Here is a 22,193-nt window from a genome sequence, read left to right as displayed (position 1 = left end):
TCTCTAGCTGCAAGGAATACCTGAGCTGCTGCTGTTGCGGAAGGATGGGAAGGGACTCCACCTGTGTGAGGTGTGAGCAGGTGGATGAGCTGCTCAGCCTGTTGGTGGAGTTTAGGGAGGAGGTAGAGAGATTAAGAACCATCAGAGGATGTGAGAGGGAGATAGACTGGTGGTGTGACTCTCTGTGAGAATGAAGCAGAGACTGCAACCCTCAAACTGTAGTGGATCCTCTCCCTTGTCATGGTCAAACTGAGAGAGCCAACTTGAGAAGGGAGGAGGAATGGCAGCAAGTCCCTGCTTGGAGATGTAGGCGACGCCCATCCTGACCTAACTCAGTTCTCCAGGTGCCTCTTTATAATAGGTTTGAAGCCCTGAAACTGGAGGGTGATGTTGCTGAGAATGAAGTGGAAGGACTGTCTCCAAGCTTTTCTAAGGAGAGGCAGTTAGCTCCATGCTTGAAGACTGCCTTATCCAGTAAAGAAAGGAGGGTGATAGTCATAGGTGACTCCATTCTAAATGGAACTGAGGGCCCAATATGTTGGCTTGACCCTATTTGTAGGGAAGTGTGCTGCCTCCCCGGGGCCCGGATCAAGGATATTTCTAGAAAACTTCCCAGTCTGATCTGCCTTTCTGATTATTGCCCTCTATTGATAGTCCAGACTGGCAGTGATGAGGTCGCTGACAGAAGCCTGAGGACTATAAAAAGTGATTTTAGGGGACTGGGGAGGTTAGTTGATGGAGCAGGCATACAAGTAGTATTTGCTTGTATTCCTACAGTGGTGGGGAAGGACACTGAGGGGAGCAGGAAAACCAACCTTATAAACACATGGCTGAGAGGCTGGTGCAAACACAAAAATATGGGGTTCTTTGATCATGGGGCAGTCTACTCGGCACCTGGTATGAGGGCTACCAATGGGTATCACCTATCTCAAAGGGGGAAACAGATCCTTGCCCAGGAGTTGGCAGGACTTGTAGACAGGGCTTTAAACTAGATTGAAGGGGGAAGGGGATTGAACCAGGCCTGCTAGAAATGAACCTGGGGGAGTGGTAAAGGAACAAGAAACTCCTTTACAAATACATCACTGGTAAGAGGAGGACTAAGTAGAATCTTCATTCTTTATTGGTTGAGGCTAGGAATGTAACCACTGAGGATTAGGAAAAGTCAGAGGTTCTGAATGCCTTCTTTACGTCTGTCTTTAAAAGTCAGACCAGTTATCTTCAGAGAACTCCACTCTCTGACCTGGTAATCTCAACTGGGGTGCAGACAGAACCCCCCATGATCTGGGAGGATGCAGCCAGAGACTGGATGATCTTGAAGGTCTTTTCCAACCTTGGTGATTCTTTGTGATTCTGTGATTCTGCCTGTGATGTGGCTTGTTTTTCATATCACTGTCAACACTGCTGAAACTCCTTGCTGTGTCCACATCTCTAAATATTCAGGAGCCATCAATGAATGTCAGTGTGTGCTTTTTTTTTTTTTTTTGACATTAATTCAATTATACACCTTTGCTTTATACTTAATTCTAAGTCAGATGCCATTTTGTCAAATAATGCTTCTGCTGTCATCTGTCCCATGGCAACAAAATTTAACAAAACATTGCCTGGAATGTTCATTTGCTGCAGTCTTACCACCAGCATTAAAATCTGATGTTGCTAGCCAACATAATAAAATTAAAGGCATTACTTTTGGACCAGACCAAATACATTGCAAGTAGATTAGTTTCTCCTATATACATAAACCCAAGTAAAAAGTCAAAAACTTTATGGTACAAAAATCTTAGTACTTTGTAAGGATTTTTGTAATGGAGAAACAGAAACAGACTGACATTGAAGGAGTGAGTGATTATGAGACTTTTAGCCAGTGCTAAGACATATCTAAAAATGAACATTTCTATCATAAAAAATAATTATTTTACATTTCTGTTTTAAACTCAATAAATTGTTATGGTGTGAAAGTAAAATGTCTGAATGTACTTACATTTATGAATTTGGCGACGTGGTTTGATTTCAACAGTCATAAGTACCCCAAATTGTGGATGCTAACGCATCTGAAAATAAGGTCACTTATTTAAGTGTGTGTGCAGTAGAAGTGCACACAGTTTTGTTTAGGTACTCTTCATGAATGGTCAGATACCTTTCACATTAAATTTTGTATAATTTAAATATCTGAGACTTCATTCATATTTTAAACAAAACAAAAATCTGTCTTGCATTTTTCTTACATTATTTGGTATCAGAAAGGAAGACCTAATAAAAGAACCAATGTTAAATGGAATAATCCCAGTAACTTAGCTAGCAAAAAAGGAGCACAATGAATGACTATTACTAACATCTAAGTAGAACAGTGTATTAATAAAATTTGTCACAGGTGGAAGCCAAATTAAGTGTCTTAATGAAAGAAATGTTATACTTACCACACCATACAAACTAACAAGAACCTTTGCCTAAATTGTTGTGGGACTTCTTATGAGAATTAAGTTGAAGAGAAATTTAGGACTACAAAAAACTTATTATGAGATGCTCTAGGAGATTTGTGGAATTTTCTCAGACTTATTACGGAAAGTTTGGGGAAGAACCAGTGAGATCAAGGTGGATCAAGGGGAAGCAAGTGAGGAAAAATAGAGAGAAAGGGGGATAAAAAAGATCATTTTCTTATCCTGCTGATGATGATTATGCTTATTTGCCTAAAATCTTATCTTGAACACTCTAGCATGTTTTTATCCTTATTAACCCCCATATCTTTATTAAATCTTTTTTTTTTTTTTTTTTTTTTTTTTTTTTTTTATAGCTACTACTGGGTGTTCACTTGTGAGTGAGTGGGTGGCTGAATACTAGCAAACTGTAAATTACTCAAGCTCTTTATTTAGGAGAAGTGGCCTGAGTGTCAGCCATTAAATCAGGACTGTCAGCCCAAATACACTGTATGTCTAGGAGACAGAAAGTCAAGGAGACTAACAACTGGGACCAAAACAAACATACATTGTGTATTTAAGCTCAGCAATAGAACACTGTAATGTGTTGATGTACCATCCACTCATGGACTTTAATCTTGGTCAGCCAGAGAGGAAAAACAGGTTTGCGCCATATTAATGTGGATTCTTTTGAAAGTACTGCCCTCTGGCTGCATTTGCCTATGTAGGCATACACATATTTACTTACACGTATTTGTATGCATTTATTCGCATATTTGTGAGAATATACACTCATCATCACTGATGTATGTTCCTGGAGATACAGAGCCAGCACTGAGGAGAGTGCTGGAGGAACTGGAGCTGTTTATTCTGGAGAAGAAGAGGCTAAGGAGAGGCATCATTGCTCCTTACAACTACCAGAAAGGAGGTTGCAGGAAGGAGGGTGTCAGTCTGTTTTCTTAGGCAACTAGTCATAGGACGTGAGGAAATTATTCAAGCTGCACCATGGGATGTTTAAATTGGACATTAGGAAGAATTTCTTAATGGAAAGTGTTGTCAAGGATGGAAACAGAGAATGCCCAGGAAAGAGGTGGAGTCCTCATCCCTGGAAGTATTTAAAAGATGTGTGGATGTAGCACTAAGGGACAAAGTTTTGTAATGGGATTCAGTAGATCAGGCTGAAGCTGGACTTGATCATCTTGAAAGTCTTTCCCAACCTAGATGATTCTATGACTCCATAGCAAACCATTGTGATGAGAAAGGAGATCGCTGTGCCTTACAGTCTGACAAAATCAACTTTTACAGATCAGGCAGGAGAAATTCCCCTTGTTGTGCCATGAAGTCCACTCGTATTCAAAAAGGATTTATGTGGGAATGAAGTGACATGTACCTTTCTGGCACAGACTCTTTGACAATGCTATACAGAACACTAACACTGTGAATTCTCTTTCTCTTTCTGATTGGTTAAGGGACAGACTTGCTGAAGGTGGTTTCAAGTCACCCCCACAACCATGACGCATCATGACCACTGTGCGAATGGAGAAGCATGATTGGTACAGCATACACACAGTGCAGATGCTGGACTGTCTCCCCCTGGCAAAAACTCATGGACCAATTGGAAGGTATTATCACATGGCACAAAAGGCACTGCCAGTACTACAGCTGGCAGCGCAAACCCCACCACCTCAGAAGAAAAAGAAAGAGGAGGATGGACCCTCAGAACATCACAGAGTCTGCAGTGGTGACTTGCTTTTGTTTCCTTTTTTTGTCTCTCTCTCTTTTTCTTTTCCTTTTCCTCTTTTGCACATCTATCTTTTAATAAATATAGGCACACTATTGCTTGATCGACACCTTGATTACATTCCCAGTCTTAATTTGGAGGGATTGGAATCAATATAATGAACTGTAAGCCTCTTCAGCTTGCAACAGTTGACAATATATTAATCAATTGAAGTAATCAATAAAATGTTTGGAAAAGTACAGAAGACCACATTCCACTTAAGATTTTACATAGACATCAACTTAAGCTAAGCTGAAATAATTTACTGTAATTGAAATATGGACTTAACAGGGTTTTGTTGTTGTTGTTTTCTCCAGAAAATAGTTTAACAAGAAAATAAGAAAAACTGGTGATGATTCCTCATGTATATATGACCTTTTTAAATTATAAAGGAGCACTATAATTTATCAAAATGCTAAAGTCATAAATGCAAGCAATTTTACTCTTCATTGTTCAGAATGAACAAAGAACTTGCACATTCACTGTCATTGATAAGAAGCAGGAATATTACTTTCATAACCTACTGTTTCACATGCTACTTTCTCTCATGATAAAGACATAATGTTGTTATGATATTAAACATGATGATGTTTATATGCACATCCTTTGGAATATCAAATTCATATATCATAACAGAAAGATGACTTAAAACTTGTCCCTTTATAAAAAGTAGAGTCCCATGTGAAGTATGACACTTAACAGAACATTTGTGATCTCATACTTTCTGATGAATCTGAAACTGATCTTTAGGTAGTCACCTTGAAAGTGATAAGAAAGACAGAAAAAAATTTCTGTGGATATTTGTTCTGGTAAAAAAAATATTGCTCTTTTAATTTATATCTGCCAGGCTTTTTTCTCAAATTTTAGACAGTCCAGGAACACAAATAATTTATTTTCATCATATAAATTCTTTGATAATCAAAATTCATGTTTATTCATAATCTTTTCCATATTTATTTTCCTTTTGTATAAGTAAGATGGACAGTAATGCTCTCAAATATTCAGAAACTCTCTCCTTTGGGACACAGGCAAAAAGCTTAAAACTGAACAGCTGCTTTTTTGTTCCAAACTTTCTCTTTATTTATTTCTCAATAACAGAATAGCTAAATCTTCAGTTTTATGCATGTATTCTTTGAACTCCATCTCCCATTACCTTGTTAAGTAGAAATTAATCACTTATTTGAAGATGCTTAAATAGTCATCATTTTATTTTCTTTAGTTGAGCTCCAAGATGCCAAATCAAGTGCATATTCAAAGTCTCTACTTTGGCAGAATGTTGCACAATAATGTCTTTTTTTTTTTTTTTTTTTTTCTTTCTTATCAAACAAAACAATATTCTATTTTAATTCATTACTGTCATCATGAAAGGAAAGTCAAGGAAGCATCACACAGTCAGCATGAACATGCAGGGAACTTATGACAGGGAACTCACCACCTATGTTTACAGTGATAGATGTGGGAAAGCTGATACTGAAACAAAGGTAGAATGTGAAAGGTGAATGAAAGTCTTCTATAACAGCAGAATTCAAAGAAAATTCTAAGAAAAATTTGAGCCTACGTGCTTGGGTAGGGGGGCTTGGGAGGATGTGGCAGAAGAGATACAGACAAGAACACAGAAAAGGAAAAATTACTCAAATTTTATTTGCCTCTGTTTTTCCTGACAAGATTTACCTTCAGGCCTCTCAGGAGACCAAGCACATTAATAGAGTTGGTAGAAGTGAAGCAGTATCCCCAGTAGAAGAATAAAAAGTTAGGGAGAACTTAAGCTAATAGAATGAATGTACTTACCTGAGACCAGATGGGGCATATCCCAGGGTTCTGGGGAATCTAAAGTTGTCGTTGATGGACTGTTCTTTATTATCTTCAAATAATCTTGGTGACTGGGGAAAGTTCCCAATGACTGGGAAGAAGGAAAACACCAAAATCATCTTTAGGAAGAATAAATTGGGATATTTAAGGAATTGCACACTGGTCAGCTGTAACTCAGTCCCAGGAGTATCCTGGAACAAATTATCTTAAAAAAACATTTACCAGCACATGAAGGACACAAAGAATATAAGGAATATCACACATGGATTTGCCATAATGTGTTTTAATACTGAAATTCACTACTTACATAAAAAAGGAATATCAAATATGATCCTGTGAAGTACTGTATGTTATGTTTTGTTTCTTTTTCGTCAAAAAGATATATCTATAATTAAACTACTAATAAATTACAGCAGTATTTTATGCAACAGAATGGATTTATCAAATGCAGCTTTTAGACAATAAATCTAGCACTGTCTGATACTGTAGCAAAATGAGATTTGTTGAAAGTTAGGATATGTTTTAATGAAGTAAAGAGTAAATAATGACCACTAGTGTGATATTTCTCACTTTTTAACTGACTAAGAATCATTTTCATCTATCCTTTTAGAATTGGTCATCTTCAGCTTATCTCTTCATTTATTTCTCAGAGAGATGGAATTCATCCAGCCAGAGCCACATAAAATAAGTGATAATATAGTTTTGAAAAGGAGAAACGATTTAATTTTCTTTTCAGATAAATTATAGACTGCATGAATGAAGTCACATAATCTGCAATGTGGTGTTTGTTATTTTCTAGTAAGAAACTTCTTTACTGAATTATCTGCTATAATTGAAAGATCTGTCATGAGACATAAACCTTTGGTTCTCAGTATTCCTTTGTTTCATGCACTATTCTATGGTTTCATTCTTTGTAAGGAAAGTTGCTGATTCAAATTCTGAATGTGACATTTTATTAATTAATTTGAACTACAGGGTAAATGAATAAATTAAAATGCAAGACTCTAAATCCCTGACTCTGTATTTACTCAGATTTTTTTTTTCTTTGTGAACATTTGTAAGCAGACGCTAAGCTGTTTTGAGTATATTGATCTTATGGATGAATTAGTTGTTTGAAGACAATATTGTTGTGAGTGCTCTTGAAAAAATATGTTGCCCATGTGCTGATTTTTTTTATAGTTATCATTAATATTAATTTTGACTATTGTCTAGTATTTGTGGATTGTTTTATGTTTGTTTAGCATGGTGTAGTGAAGTAGAATTTGTCTTGAGGTATGTGTTATATTCTTCTTTTGCAGGATTCAATATACAATCAGCATCTTCACGTTGACTATTTTTTGTGTATTGCTACATCAGCTTCTACTGTGTCCCAGTATTATTTTTTTTTTTAAATGCAAAACTGTTCTATTAAAAAATGTGTTGAATTCTGAATATTTTAAATAAAGACTGTCAGTGCCCAGTCTCACAGCCTTGAACTTGAGACAAATGAAACTGGAAATCAGTTTATAAAGCAACTTTTTTTTTTCTTTCTTTTTTTCCCTACTCTAAAAATCATAATGTGTATACATTTTCTGTAGATATTTTTTTTCAATCAAAATCTTCTACTGACAAATAAAAGATTTAGATTAAATATATAAAGATTTAATTTCTTTAATTGAGAATATGCTTCAATTAAGATAGTGAAGTTCTTACATTCCTCAATATATTTTTCTTCTATTTTCTTCTAAAATATATTAGCTTATAATTTCTATCCAAGCTGAATTTTCTTTTATTTATTTCCAGTACTAATTGCTCTTCCTCTGTTTTTTATCAATTCTCCACTCTTTCCATGTCTACATATTTTTGGAAAGTAGGGTGGGCTTTCCTACTCTCCTCTTTCTTTTTTCATAGCTTTCTATTCCTAATTTGAAGTGGAAGTCTTGTGCAATACTGCAAAACATCAAATTATTTCATCCATAACACAATATGATCATTCTCTCACAGAATAAAACAGTTGTATGGAACAGTAATGCTTCAGTTATTTTTTGTGTTTCAGTACTCCTTTTCTGATTAAAAGATCAGAAAGAAAATATTGAAGTTGTGTTTTGTAGGGCAAAATATTCAAAGAAAATAGATAAAACAAGAGGATTTGGCATCCAAAACGTAATTCCAGTGCTGTTATTTGTTAAGCACAGGGTGTTTTAACCACAAAGAAACTTCTGTCTTCAATGACACACATTCAGAATATTGTTGAATTAAGCATGAAGTACTGAGCCTACAGTTTCTACCAAAAACTTTCGTAACGTGAGAGGAATACTTGGCTTGCAGAGAATTTATCATGCACAACACTGCACGTCTGGAGCTGAACTCTAGTTCTGTTGTTCAAAATATTTAATCTCCTCTTCAATAACAAAAGTAAATGATCCAAACTGAGAACTGCTTGTGATACTTCCTTTACAATACTTTATCATCTTCATATATGGCTATTCATGTGAAACAGTCTCAAATTTTTGGAGAAAAAACAGTGGAAACATGATCATATACATAGACAATAGGTTTACAAATCAATATAATTTCAAAATCTAAAATACAAATGCATTTGGAAAAGTATAAATTGAATTTATATCTATATTCTTATATATCTATATAAAGTATATATTTGAATTTATTGCACATTTCCACTTTTACTAATGAAAATGAAAATAGCATGGTTTCTTAAATAAAAATAAATGTATAAATTTATAGAGAAATATAAATATATAGAGGCCTCAAATTATTAGGAATAAATTTATACTAAAATTACTAAAATCTGATCTGCTTAGAAATTTATACTGTATTATTATATGTAATAGTAACTTTACTGAATTTAGCAAAGCAATCCATTGTTTTTCAATTCCATTTCAAAGCATACTGCTTTAATAGATTTATATACCAAGTCTTCTTTTTTCTTTTCTTTCTTTCTTTCTTTTTTTTTTTTTTTTAATAACCTTGGTTCCATCATGTGAATTAAAAGTTTATGATGTGTTTCTCTCCTAAAATATATGAAGATAGATTAAATGAAAATTAATAAAATATATGAATATAAATTAAACAAAAAACAATACATTAGTGATCAGTGTTATTTCACAGAATTGCAGTATTTAGGGGTTGGAAAGGACCTCTGGTGATCATTCAGTCCAGCCCACCTGCTAAAGCAGATTCCCTCCAGAAGGTTACACAGGAAAGCATCCAAGTTTTGAACATCTCCAAAGAAAGTGACTCCACAACTTGTCTGGGCAGCTTGTCCTTGTACTCCATAATCTTTAATGTAAAGAAGTTTTTTCCTCATTTCATATGGAATGTAATCTGTTCCAGTTTGTACTCATTGTCCCTTATTCTGTCACTGAGCACCACTGAAGGAGCCTGGTCCCATCCACTTGACATTTGCCCTTTAGATAATTATAAGCATTGATAAGATTCCCTTTAAGTCTTCTCTTCTTCAAGTTGAGCAGATTCAGGTCTCTCAGCCTTTCCACATACAGGAGATGCTCCAGGTCACTTATCATCATGATGGCCCTCCTCTGGACTCTTTCTAGAAGATTTCTGTCTTTTTTGAATTGACATGCCTAGAAATGGACACAGTACTCGAGATGTAGCCCCACTAGGGCAGAGTAGAGGGGGCGGATCACTCCCTCAACCTGCTGGACATGCTCTTTTCAATGCACCCCAGGATCCCACTGGCCTTCTTGGTCACAAGGGCACAGTGCTGGTTCACAATCAACTTCTTGTCCACCAGGACTCTCAGGTCCATCTCTTTAGAGCTTTCTTCCAGTATGTTAGCCCCTAAACTGTTCTGATGGTTATTCATCCCCAGGTGTAGGACTCTATACTTGCTCTGTTTGAACCTCATAAGATTCCTCTCCTCCTAAATGTCTCGCTTGTCCTGGTCAAATAGCTATTCAAATAGTGAGTTTATACACTTCTTGACAGATTAGTATTTGCATAGCACTAGTATCTATTTACATAGCATTAGTTCAAGACTTCATTCCCCAGCTCATTGAGCTACTATGTGGGAACCATGTTTATGTCACTTTTTCCCATATGCATTTGTGTCCACCAACCATATTGGGATGACAAAACGTAATTTAAAAAATAATAATAATAAATTAAAAGAAACAAAAAACAAAAAATGTGGGGTAGTATTAGAGAGCACATGAGCCTGCTATTTTGTTATATATTGTCTATGGTATGTGAGAAGTAAGAGGGAGAAAGGTTTTGCACTTTCAGAAAGAAGTATCAAAATGTTCTGTGCTTCCTGGGAGAAGTTTAAAATATTTAACTATTAGACCATTATAATTTATAATTTTGTTAGGCTAATACACATTTTCATTGTAAACTAAAACCACAAGTGTTTGTTACTTATGGTTCCAACCTTTTCTTAACCTTTAAAGGTTGTATGCACTTTTGACCATATTTATTTATATAAAGATTGCTCTGTATGTTAAGTGCCTTAAAAATTATGTGAAATACTACAGCCGACTAAGTGCTTGGCATTTAGTCATTATTCTTTATTTGATCTTTTTACCTATCATCAAATTTTGTATGTACAAAAGGGTCCAAACTATTTTTATTCAAGAGAGTGATCCAATTTTAATTGAATAATTAAATCCATATTAGTATACATAAGTGCTTAAACATTTTAAATAATATTTACTCATATCCATGTGTATTAATTTTCAATTTAATGCCTCCACAGAAATATTTTAATAATGACAATTATTAATAGTATGTGTTCATTTTCCAGTGAAAACTGAAGCTAATTTAAATGAAATAAAAGTTCCAAAGACTTTATAATATATATATATACATATGCATATATTTAATCTCTCTTGTCTTAATAAATTTCAGTGTGCATTTGAAAAAAAATGCTTATTTTACATTTTAAAGAACTTGCATTTGTGTATTGAAATTTTTTATTATCTTTATTTTGGGACAATTTGACTTTTTGTGACATGACTTTTCATTTCTTTTATGTTTTTTTGTAGTACTAATGAAAATAGATCAAACAAATATTTATTATTATTATTGCTATTATTATTCATTGAAATAAATTTGCACTCAAACACATTCAACAATGGAAAAGAAGAACTTCTGTGATTTATCAAGTCTGGATTGACAATTAATTTGTTATTTGGACATGAGATTAGAGTAACATAGTCACCTTAAATTTATGTTCCAAGGAAATTCAAATTTATTCTAATTCTGTTTTTTAATACACTCAACATAAAATAATTAAAAAAAAAAAAAAAACAAAGCAAGTGACTCACAAAAGATATATTGCTCTTATTTTCTATATTCATATATTAAAAGGAAAGTTTTTATCACACTTGCTAGCCCATGAATAGTAGGTATATCTGAAATTTAAGATAAATTTTTAAGTCCCATGTGATTTCTCTGCCCCAAGAAAGGTCAGATCCAGACACTTTCGGACCTGTTCAAGAGCCACTTTTCAGAGTCTGTATTTGTGGTACTGACTGTTTCTCATAGAAAGTCAGGTAACAGAAAGCTGAAAATACAGTCTTACATGATCCCTGGCCTTCAAGGAAAGAGCCAATCTATGCCTTACTGACTAGAATTTTCTAATCACAAGCCAAGTGAGATATAAGGTGGTTAAGATGTATAGTGAGTACTAAGCTTCACCCTCTAAATGCAAAAATTTAGAACAATGTTCAAATCAATGTTTCATTTAAAAGCATAAAGTACATGGAAAAAATGGATAAAGGCATTGATCACCAGATGAAACATGTTTCTTATTCTTATTTGTATTCTTTGCTAAATTAATTAACTTGGGGGGGGGATGGAGGGAGGGGAGAGGACCTTTACCCAAGTTTCAGGAAAGCATTTCAGCTAATGCCTAAATGGAATCTATTAACTGAAGTTAACTGAATCAGGAAATATAAGAATAGCAAAAGATCTCACATGCTATTGAAACAGCAATATCAGGAAGGTAAAATTCAGATGCAAACAGCATTGTAAGTTCAACTAATGTAGTTTATTTTTGCTTTGTGATGCAACTCTACTTATTGAGTTACCTACAAATATTTTTATTCTTCTAACTGCCATAGAGTATACACTGCTGTTTCTTTTATTCATAGAGCAACCCTCATCAACTGGACTATTTTTCCACAATGTGAAAGAGAGCTATCTACCTTGGTCAACAGTGTGCTTTTATTGGCAAGGTTCTCCATCCAGGCTAATTAACCCTGTTTCTGTACAATTAACTGTACAAAACAAATAGAGTTGCTGATTCCAGAATTAGTTCACTTGCTGCTAGCCTTGAATTTTGTGCACTCCACGATTCTCAGTTTAGATAGAAAATCCATAGAAAAAAAAAAAACATACTTTAAGAGATGAGGTGACTAAGCTAATTAAAAAAATTTCAGCATATGAGTCTTTGAATGACAAAAATTTAATCTCAAATAAGAAATTATCATTTCCTGGAAAACTTTTTAATGAGTTGTAAGGATTTTAAGCTACAATTGTTTAACATATAATTTCCTACAGTTACATTGTATTATAAAAAAAAGAAAAAAAAAATGTTAAAAATCTACAATGTTTAGGTTTTTTTCAAAGTATTCAAGGTATTTGGTTGGAAAAAACAATTGTATTATAATTCGTTAGCTTAAATTGAAGGTTAATTTTGAATACAATCAAAGATGTGCTGTCGTAGAGTGGTTAAGCATTCAAGATAAAAGAAAATAGTTCAGTTCTTTATACAACTCTGGAAAAGAAAATAAAATCTCCCTTTCTTAATAATGAAAGAATGAAAACGGTTGTTTGTCACCTACACAGGCATGAAATAAATGTTTCCATCTTTCAAACTACTATGTAATAGAGTACTTTTTCATAACTCACCAAACTGAGCAAGAAGTGTTCTCTCTTCTTCTTTGTTTTCATTTTTAACCGCAGTGATCTCATCACATTTCTTTTCCTCTTCTGTAAGTATTTGTGATCTGACAGGCAAAAAGAGCTAAGTACAAATGACATTACAACAATTACAAAGAAAAGCAACCTTCTAGACCTGACATCTAGAATTTCTGTACCTTGTGAAAGTTTTAAAATACAGTCCCAGCAGAAATACGGGTAAGGGCCGAAACTATATGCATCAAAAGAAGAAAGCTTTGAGAGCTCTTAATAGGTTGAAATGTTACAGAACAGTGTTGAGTCACAGGCTTTGGAGTACTTGCATTTCAGCTTTGAAGTGAGATATAAAAATCTCAGACCAAGTTCTGCCTTGCACTACTTACTTCAAGATATAAGGAAAAAAAAAAAGAAAGAAAAAAAAATCAGAAGCTAAGAGGTGACCCATGATACTGTAGACTGAATGCTTTTCACCTTTTCATTCTCAATTGACTGTGACTGTCTACAGAATTAATGTTTATGTAACCTAAGAGCAGATTGCTGAGGAATTAAGCAATTTACACCATGGAGATTGATATGTCAACTTGGTTCTTGTCATTCACTCCACATTTGCTTCCTCCCTTAGGAAATTAACTACATTTATCATCCCTATATGACACTGGTACTGATGGCCTTTGCTGTCACAGATGATCTACTCAAAATATACCTAACAAATTGTGGGATTATTTATAACTTCAAATAATCTTTCCCCATTTTTTTCTAACTAGATCAGTTTGTCATTACACACATACACACACACACAAAAATAACTCTAATCTACAAACACTATAGAACTCTTCCTCAGAACATTATGTTGGATCTTCTGTGAGAATCCTTCTTTGTTTTTTGGCTCAAAGCTTGCTTCCTGAGGTATTTCTTGTGATAAGACTTATCTAGGAGATAAGTGATGGGTTTTGCCTTGTGGCAATCAACATCACTGTGTGGACAATTTTAGCTGTTTGCCTCTGGAAGAGAGTGCTCAGGAGTGTTTACTGGCGGAAGATCTAGCCTGTGACCAAAGGCCTGCTGGCAAGGCCAGGGAGATAGGAACAAGGGAGTTTCCACTAAGATCACAAAGCCAGAAGCTGCCACTCCAAGAAAAGCTGACTCAACCACTTTGGGTTTTGAGCTGTCACTCCAAACACAGCTGACTCAACCACTTTGAAACCATTGAAAAGGAGCCATCATCGCCATGGTTATTGTTGTCAACAGAACAACACTGCCCGATGACCCACCACTACTGAAGATCAATGGCTGAACTACAAACCACTCTGGATCCATGGTGTTGACTATCTCCCCCTTGCTTCCTATAAAGACTCCTTGCTTATTCTTTCCTATCTTTTCTATCATCCTCCTTCCCTTCCCCATTACTCCAATTCATAATATTGTCTGTCCTCCCCTTCCCCATCTCCCTAATTAAGATCTGTAATAAACTGGACAGACCAACATTTGAATCGTTGTTTCTAAATCTCATGCTGGGTATACAGATATTAAAAGAACCTCCTCTCCCTCCCATAAATTGGAGCAAGACATCATCACAGTCCCATTTTGAGCTACTTTTCATGTGTACAATATAAAGACTTCAAATCTATATCCAGGAAACATTTCAGTGAAACAAATCTTATACAGCAATATTAGAGATTTAGGATAGATTGTATAAATGCCAGGGGGGCAGCACGTATTCTCCTGCTCCGTAACACAAAGGATTGTTTCTCACCCAATGCTGTGTCTATCAGGACACTGCTCTTGACTGGCTGACAAACCATCAGCAGCTTCTGAGAGAAGGTGGCAGTCCCAAGAGCACAGTGTGTGTGAGGGGAGAACAGGCAGCAACCAGCTCCAAGCAACAAATTCCAAGTAGAGTGCTCTTAGAGAGATCTAATGTGCCCATCTGCCAAAGGACCAAGAGCAGATAAGTTTATTAAGCAAAAAGTATGCAAAAATTTTAATATGTGCATAAAGAGTAGTATATATTTACAGAATATAGAATTTCACTCACTTCATAGATATTTGCATATCAGTACTTATACATCAATACCAGAGGTGTATGCTAGTTGCCATTTTTGTTCGTCTGAATTAAGTGATGAATAACATGATGAATCACAGAACCATATCATAAAATAATTGTGCTTCTTTCCACATCTTTTATCCACAAGTAGTTACATAATTTGTTTTTTTATGTTATCTTTAGATCACCCACATAGGTCAAAAGAGACAGGTGGGTATGCTGAAGTCTGACAACTTATTTTCTGGAATCTGATAGCAGAAACTCCAGAAATGAACTTTTCAGTTTTCCAAAGGTGTATGACTTTTGTAGTATCTTCAGAGCTCCTAGAAGACAAACAAACACACAAAAAACAACATACACACACACAGGCTGAGGTTCTGCTTTTGTGTTCTGGTGGATTTCTATGCTTCTAAGATGTACCAATACTTAGGGGCCCTAGCTTTGTAAATGAAACAAAAAGACAGGTGGGAGTAAGAGATTGCCTGAATGTAATGATTCAGAAATGAATTTGATAACATGAAAAGCATTTTTTTTTCCTCCCACATTTCTGAAGATTAAGCTGTTTGCAGACAAAATGGTCACCAAACCACAGATGCCGTGATTCCATATCAAATAATCACATACTGGATATATATGCTGTTCTTTTAATGTGTTGCTTCTTATGAACAAACTATATTTTCTTCCAAATTCATATATTATACTGGTAGATTCTTTTTTTTAACATCTTTGATTAGATATACAATCTTAGCAGTCACTAAGAGACACCTACCCTAACCAATCTTCATACATGAAACTCCCTGTGACTTATATGTTTTTGTTGCAGTATAATCCAGTAAACCTACTACAGGTGTGCTCAATCAAGAGCTCTCACATGGTTAAAGGATCAGTTTTCATGTTTTCACAGAGTTCACATGTTGAGAAAAGTCTCAAGATCAACTATTGCCCATACAAAAAATTTCTTTTTTTTCACAATGAAATAATTAGAACTAACCTTGAAAGTGAAAAGTAAAAGGGCAATACCATTATTTACCAGTACTGCTCCCGATGAGAAGACAGATTACTCAGACTTAAGGACTTACTCCAGGCAATATGAGAGAACTATGGACTTACTGAAAATAAAGGAATAAACAACAACAACAAAATCAACAGGTTTTGAATCTATTTAAGAGTTTAAAAGAAGGAAAACTGTAACCATATAATATACAAATACTATTTTCACAGGTATTCACACATCTTAAGTTTTGACATCTCATTTAGTCTGTTAGAAACAGAAGTTATTAGGCTCCTAACTTTTCATCAAGCAGGCAAATATTTTTTTTTCCCTGAATATTTAGGTGACATCTAAGGAGATCTCTAGCCAAACACAATCCACAAAGAAGACTGTCTCTATCTATTTTTGATGTGAAATACTGGAATGGAATTTTAACGCAATGTAGGAAGTTTGTGCATCTCCAAAGATAAGAATTGGAGGAAGAATAATATTCCAGCCTGTTATTTAGGTATTGAAGAATCACAGAATTGCTCAGGTTGGGAAAGACCTCCAAGATCATCAAGTCCAACCACAACCTAACCATATTATTCTACTTCTAACAACCCACACCTAAACTATGTCCCCAGGCACCACATCCAAATGGTTTTTAAACACATTCAGGGATGATGACTCAACCACCTTCCTGGGGAGCCTATTCCAGCACTTAACAACCCTTTCTGTAAAGAGTGGAAACATCTAAATGCCAGTTTAAGAACCACCCTATGTCTTAATGTCCACATGCTGATCACATTTCTAGAGAATACATGAATTTCCCAGCTTACCAGCTGTGCCCTGCTGCTCAACTGGACTGCGCATCTCACCTCAGTGTTGTGGTGAAGCCTATCCAGCTTTCGGACATTCTCTCTCTCATTATATTTGATTTATTAGCTTCAATTTTAATTATATTGTATTATGGTATGTTATCTTGCATTCCGATACTATATTTAGTAAATTAGTTTGTTTCTCCTCAGATCATTGCTGCTGTTTTTAATTATTTTGGGGTCCCCTGTTCCCTTTTTCCGGAGGCACGGATTTTGCGAAATTCCTCCACCCCACTAGTCACAGAACCAAGCCGAACCAGCCCGTAAACTGTTGACAATATGACATCACTCAAGGCACTAGGATATGAAGTAAGTTTTGTGTCTACCAACCACACAGAATACTATTAACATCTAGTATATACTATAAAAGTAATAATCTTTTAGTATATTATTGTATACATAAAAGCTCCAACAGAGAAACAATTTCATGCACTTCTACCTAGAATTCTCACCTGGGAAATAAAAGATCTGAAAAAAAAAGGCTTAATCAAAAAACTATTATGAAACATGCTACCCATTCTTCTACATTTTTATAATAACATTTGTATGCTGGAGAGTGAGAAACTGATACAGACAAAAAAAAAAAAAAAAAAAAAAAGATTTCTCGTTTCACTTCCTATGAAAAATCAGATTGTTTGTAAAGCTTCAACATTAAGGAATGATTGTAAGAGAAAATAGAGAAACTCCAGATTTCTGTATTGCCCATTGTCAACGATTTATGGGCTGGTTTGGCCTGGTTCCATGACAAGTGGGGCGGAGTGTGCCAGCAGGTTGAGGGAAGTGATCTTGCTCCTCTACTCTGCACTGGTGAGGTCTCACCTGGAGTACTGGAAATTGGCAGATATTTTGTATGAGCTTGGTTCTAAGTGCTTGGATTAAGACTACTTAAATAGAAAATTTTAAGTCTCATTTTTAATGATATACATACAGGGGAACTTCACTAATTTAATAAAAAACTTAGTCTCTCTCTCTGTCTTCACAAGGCATTATACTCTTGCCATACTGATACTAAAGAATCCATCCTTTATATTTGAGTTATTTTCTCAGAAAGATTAACTCTTTCCTAAATTCATCCTACTCATGAAATGCTGATGCATAATTTAAGCAAGTTAGGTATTTGCTATTGTAGTTTGTTACAGTTGATGTAATTGCACTATAAATGGCAGAGTTTTTGCTAGGAGGCCACTATTGTAACATATGCTCAGTTCTGATGTATTGCAGAGCTTCTATGATTAGCATGCCTCCTTTGTTTTCCATTGTTTTCTTCTGTTAATCTTATCATAAGGAAACATTCAGGAAAAGAGCTTCCTTGAGGACACTGTGGGCAGTTCTTCATTATTTATATGGGTAAAAAATGAGAATACATTAAGCACCACTCAACAAAATAAATGTCTTACTTCTTTTTGCATTGTTTGCAAAATTGCATATGCAAATATCATTACTTCATTAATTTGTCACAGAAATTACAGATACATTTAAGTGGGGTATAATTTCTGCTGAAGTCTCTGCTAAAATTTTACATTAGAAAACTAATACAGCTTTGTTTAATTTTATCAGAGGTCTACTTAGCTCACAGTCACAATGACTTCTAACTCCTACTTCATCAGTGATTTTGTATTATTTATCCACTCAATCATACCTTTCAAGTGTTCCTCTTCTAAAGAGGCTTTTATGATTTGTCAGTCTGATTTTTTCCTAGTCTGTCTTTTAAATTGGCCAAGGTTCGGTAACAGATGAAATGTGTATTTTCTTTGCAACTTAGATATTTCCTCTTATACTCAAATTCATTTTAATCCCCATATTATGAAACAAACAAACAAACAAACAAACAAGAAACAAAAAAGAAAAACAGCTAACAATCACAAATGACAATGACAGCTTTCTTAGGCTTATTTTATATTTGTTTTGATTATCATACAAATCAACATTTTGCATTTGTTTGACTTCAGAAGCTGAGTATGATGCCTTTCGTCCCCTATCCTGCAGAGATATCTGCTCCAGACATATTTTTTCTCAAAAGGATCAGTATCTTCTCCTTAATCATTTGAGAAATAACATCATGCTTGGACAAGTACCTCCTGTGTTTTAATTCAATATCAGAAAATTACAAATTAATTTAAAGGATTTCATGAAAAAAGACATGATGTAAGGCAAAGCAAAGGAAAGATGAGGCAAGGGAAGGCAACACAAAGAAAGGAACTCCTCAGCTGGAAAAGCTTATTGATATTGTGAAAATAGAAATCAAACATCTTGTAATTTATACATACAGATATAAATAAAATTCCATAACTGTATAAAAGAACCTTGTATCTGTATATCTCTTATGTTCATAACTTTGTAGACAAGAAATTGAAAGTTGATATATTTTCAAAATTCTGCTTAAAGATACTTTTCTTGTGAATGCTGCATCAAATTAGTAAAATTATATTTTATCACTGGAAGTTGCATATAAAATATTTGGTACTTCTAATTTCTCACATTATTAATTTGATAATTTTCAAAAAAATGTTTTGTCTTTTTGCTTGTTTATGTCCTAGATATTATCAACACTACTTATTAAAGTCTTACAAATAAAAAGTTTTTCCATTTTTTCTTCAAATGTATGCATTCATTTAAAATATGTCGAATGAGGTCAACAAAAATTACTCTCCAGGCACTTTAAACTGGCACTTTCTGGACTCTCACTCATAATTGCCAGGTAATTTACATTTGACCTGTACCTCCAAGTCAGAATACTAATACATTTTGCAAGGTGAATTCAAATTGGTCCTTAATTAGGGTGCAAAAAAGGGAGAGTTATATTTCACCTGGAATATAACCTCAGCATTTCTCAGTAATGGAATTAATATGCAGTATCATTAAAAAAAACAAAACAAAAAAACAAAACAAATCAAAAAAAAACAACTGTTAAGCTCTTCATCATTTATATAATAACGATAAATTAGCATTTGAAAAAAAAAAAAACTGTAGCATCAACAACTACTATATTTTTTTTTAATTTTATAGGAAAAGGCAAAGAAATACATATTATAAATTCACAAATACATAGATTACAGAGAAATTAGCAACAATAAACAGTTCGCTGATGGACTGGAATAGGATTGTCTCAGAATGGTGTTTTATGTATTGTACATTTAATGCTTATTCCTCATTTATGTAAATACAAAAATCTCAGTGCCTGGAAGTGATGCAGAAAGAAATAACAACTATTTTCTGAAAGAACTGAAAAGAGACTGAATTCCTGTTTTTATACATACACAGATTTTTTATTTTGAACTATATAGCTATATACCCATTGCATTGCTTCTGGGAATATTTACAGACATGTTAAAAACATAAATTATCATAACAAATCAACTGCCTACAACAGATGTGCCTACAGTCTCAGTATGTCCCGGGTAATCTAGTTCTCCAAGCTGTTACCTTCTGCTCAGCCTTTCTCTCCAGGTCTTCCCTCTAGAGAATATGATGTCCCTGCAGGATTTATGAACAGCTAAGTCTACATTTAACTAGATAACCCTTTTACTCTGCAGCTTGACCTAACTGATATGGTGATACCTCCCTTACTTTAAAGAATTAAGTCTGTTATTTTTCTTATATCAATTAACAGACCTAACTATGGTCAGACAGTTTTAATTTACATAAAATACTCTTGGGATTTATTATTATTATTTTTTAATAAATTAGAATGAAAAGGGATTTATATATATATATATATATATGTAGTGTGAATATCACTGATTTTCTAGGATTTAAAGGAAACAGCCAAATAAATTTTAGTAAATAACAACAAAAAGTGGTTCTGATTTGGCAACCCTGTAAATTTTTCCACCTTCATATCAGTTGTGTTATTTCTGACTAACAAGTTATTAGACCATATGGGGCAGCAGCAAATGAAACATATCTTTTTCTAATTTATTCTTCTTCAACTGCCTCTTACTTATTTTTCCTCTATAAAAATGTCTTCTTCCTACCTGGAATCACAAAAGGAAGAGAAACTGTATGCTGAATTTATTATTAAAATTGAAAATTTAAAATTATATTTAAACATGAAAATTTTCAAAACAGGTGACCAAACTTTTTGAATGTTTAAATGAAATAATTCCAATGCAGTCTTCGGTAATACTATGAAGATCTTCAGCAACATCTGAAAAACAAACCTCCAAACTTACCTTTCAGACAATGCTGTATTCTCTTTTCTGAAATTCTCTTACTACCAGGAAAGTAAGTAAAGAACATTTCATTTACTAAAAACCTTTTTCTAAGGAAACACTGAAGAAAATTTAACACTTCCAGGAAAGTCTTTATGGAGTTTCAAATGAGGATTCTGAATTTTATGGGTTTTCTTGGTTTTGATTGGGTTTTTTTTGTGTTTGTTGTTTTAAACCAATGGCAATGTTGTGTGGGTTGTCTAAATACCTGTCTGTAATGTCCTTTTACATAACATTGGCTGCAAATTATATCTGAGCAAGCTTAGGAGAAAATCATGTCTCTTTAATTAGTTTAATTTTAATATTTATCAGTTTGAAGTAAATGATATATGTATGCTAAAAGAGCAGATGTATCTTGAGTTTTGTTTTTGTTGTCAATTGCTGTTAGATAATTTTAATCTGAAAATTAAGTTTAGTTCATCTTCCTCTCCTTTTTAACATTTCTTTTATGCCACAGAAATATACACAAACCTGTTGAAAAACTGAAATCGGATTATAAAACTTCAAAGCTTAGGAGCAGAATTTTGAAAAGGAATGGTAACTCAGCACAACTTCATTGATTTCTGCGGAGTTAATAGCAAATACATCCAAATACATCAGGATAAATGCACAGCCAGCTCTCATTTTTCTATTAATTCCATGAGCAAGTGGAGCCAAAAATACACCCTTGCCTATGAGGAAGACTAACAGTATCTTGGGTTGCATTAGGCAAAGTATTGCCTGCAGATTGAGAGAGGTGATGCTTCTTCCCTATTCAGCACTGTTGAGACCATACCTGGAGTAATGTAGCCATTTCTGAGTCACTCAATACATGACATGCATATACTGGAGAAAGTCCATCAAAGGGTTATAAAGATGATCAAGGGACTAGAACACCTCTCCTATAAAAAAAGGCTGAGACATTTGGGTCTGGTTAGCCTAAAAAATAGAAGGTGTGGGGGGGATCTTATTTGTGTATATTGATGGGAGTGTACAAAGATAATAGAGCCAGTTTCTGTTCTCAGTAACAGGACAAGAAACAATGGAAACAGTCTGAAATACAAAGGTTCTGTCTAAACATCAGGAAACATTTATTGTGTGAGTAACAACGCGTTGGCACATGTTTGCCCAGAGAGGTTGTGAAGTCTTCCTACTTGGAGATTTTTTGGTATCTCCTGGAAATGGTCCCGGGCAACCTGAACTAGATGGCTGCACTTGAGCAGGGG

General features: G+C 34.4%; 1 pseudogene; it reads left to right on the top strand.

Moving 5' to 3' along the window:
- Positions 1 to 3,932: 3,932 nt before the first annotated feature.
- The window catches only part of LOC149920144 (uncharacterized), a 50,052-nt pseudogene continuing 31,791 nt past the window's right edge, over positions 3,933 to 22,193 (top strand).

Source organism: Phasianus colchicus, chromosome 1 (genome assembly GCF_987193195.1).
Source record: "Phasianus colchicus chromosome 1, bPhaCol1.hap1.1, whole genome shotgun sequence".
Classification (NCBI taxonomy): domain Eukaryota; kingdom Metazoa; phylum Chordata; class Aves; order Galliformes; family Phasianidae; genus Phasianus; species Phasianus colchicus.
This window is presented reverse-complemented; position numbering and strand designations above follow the sequence as displayed.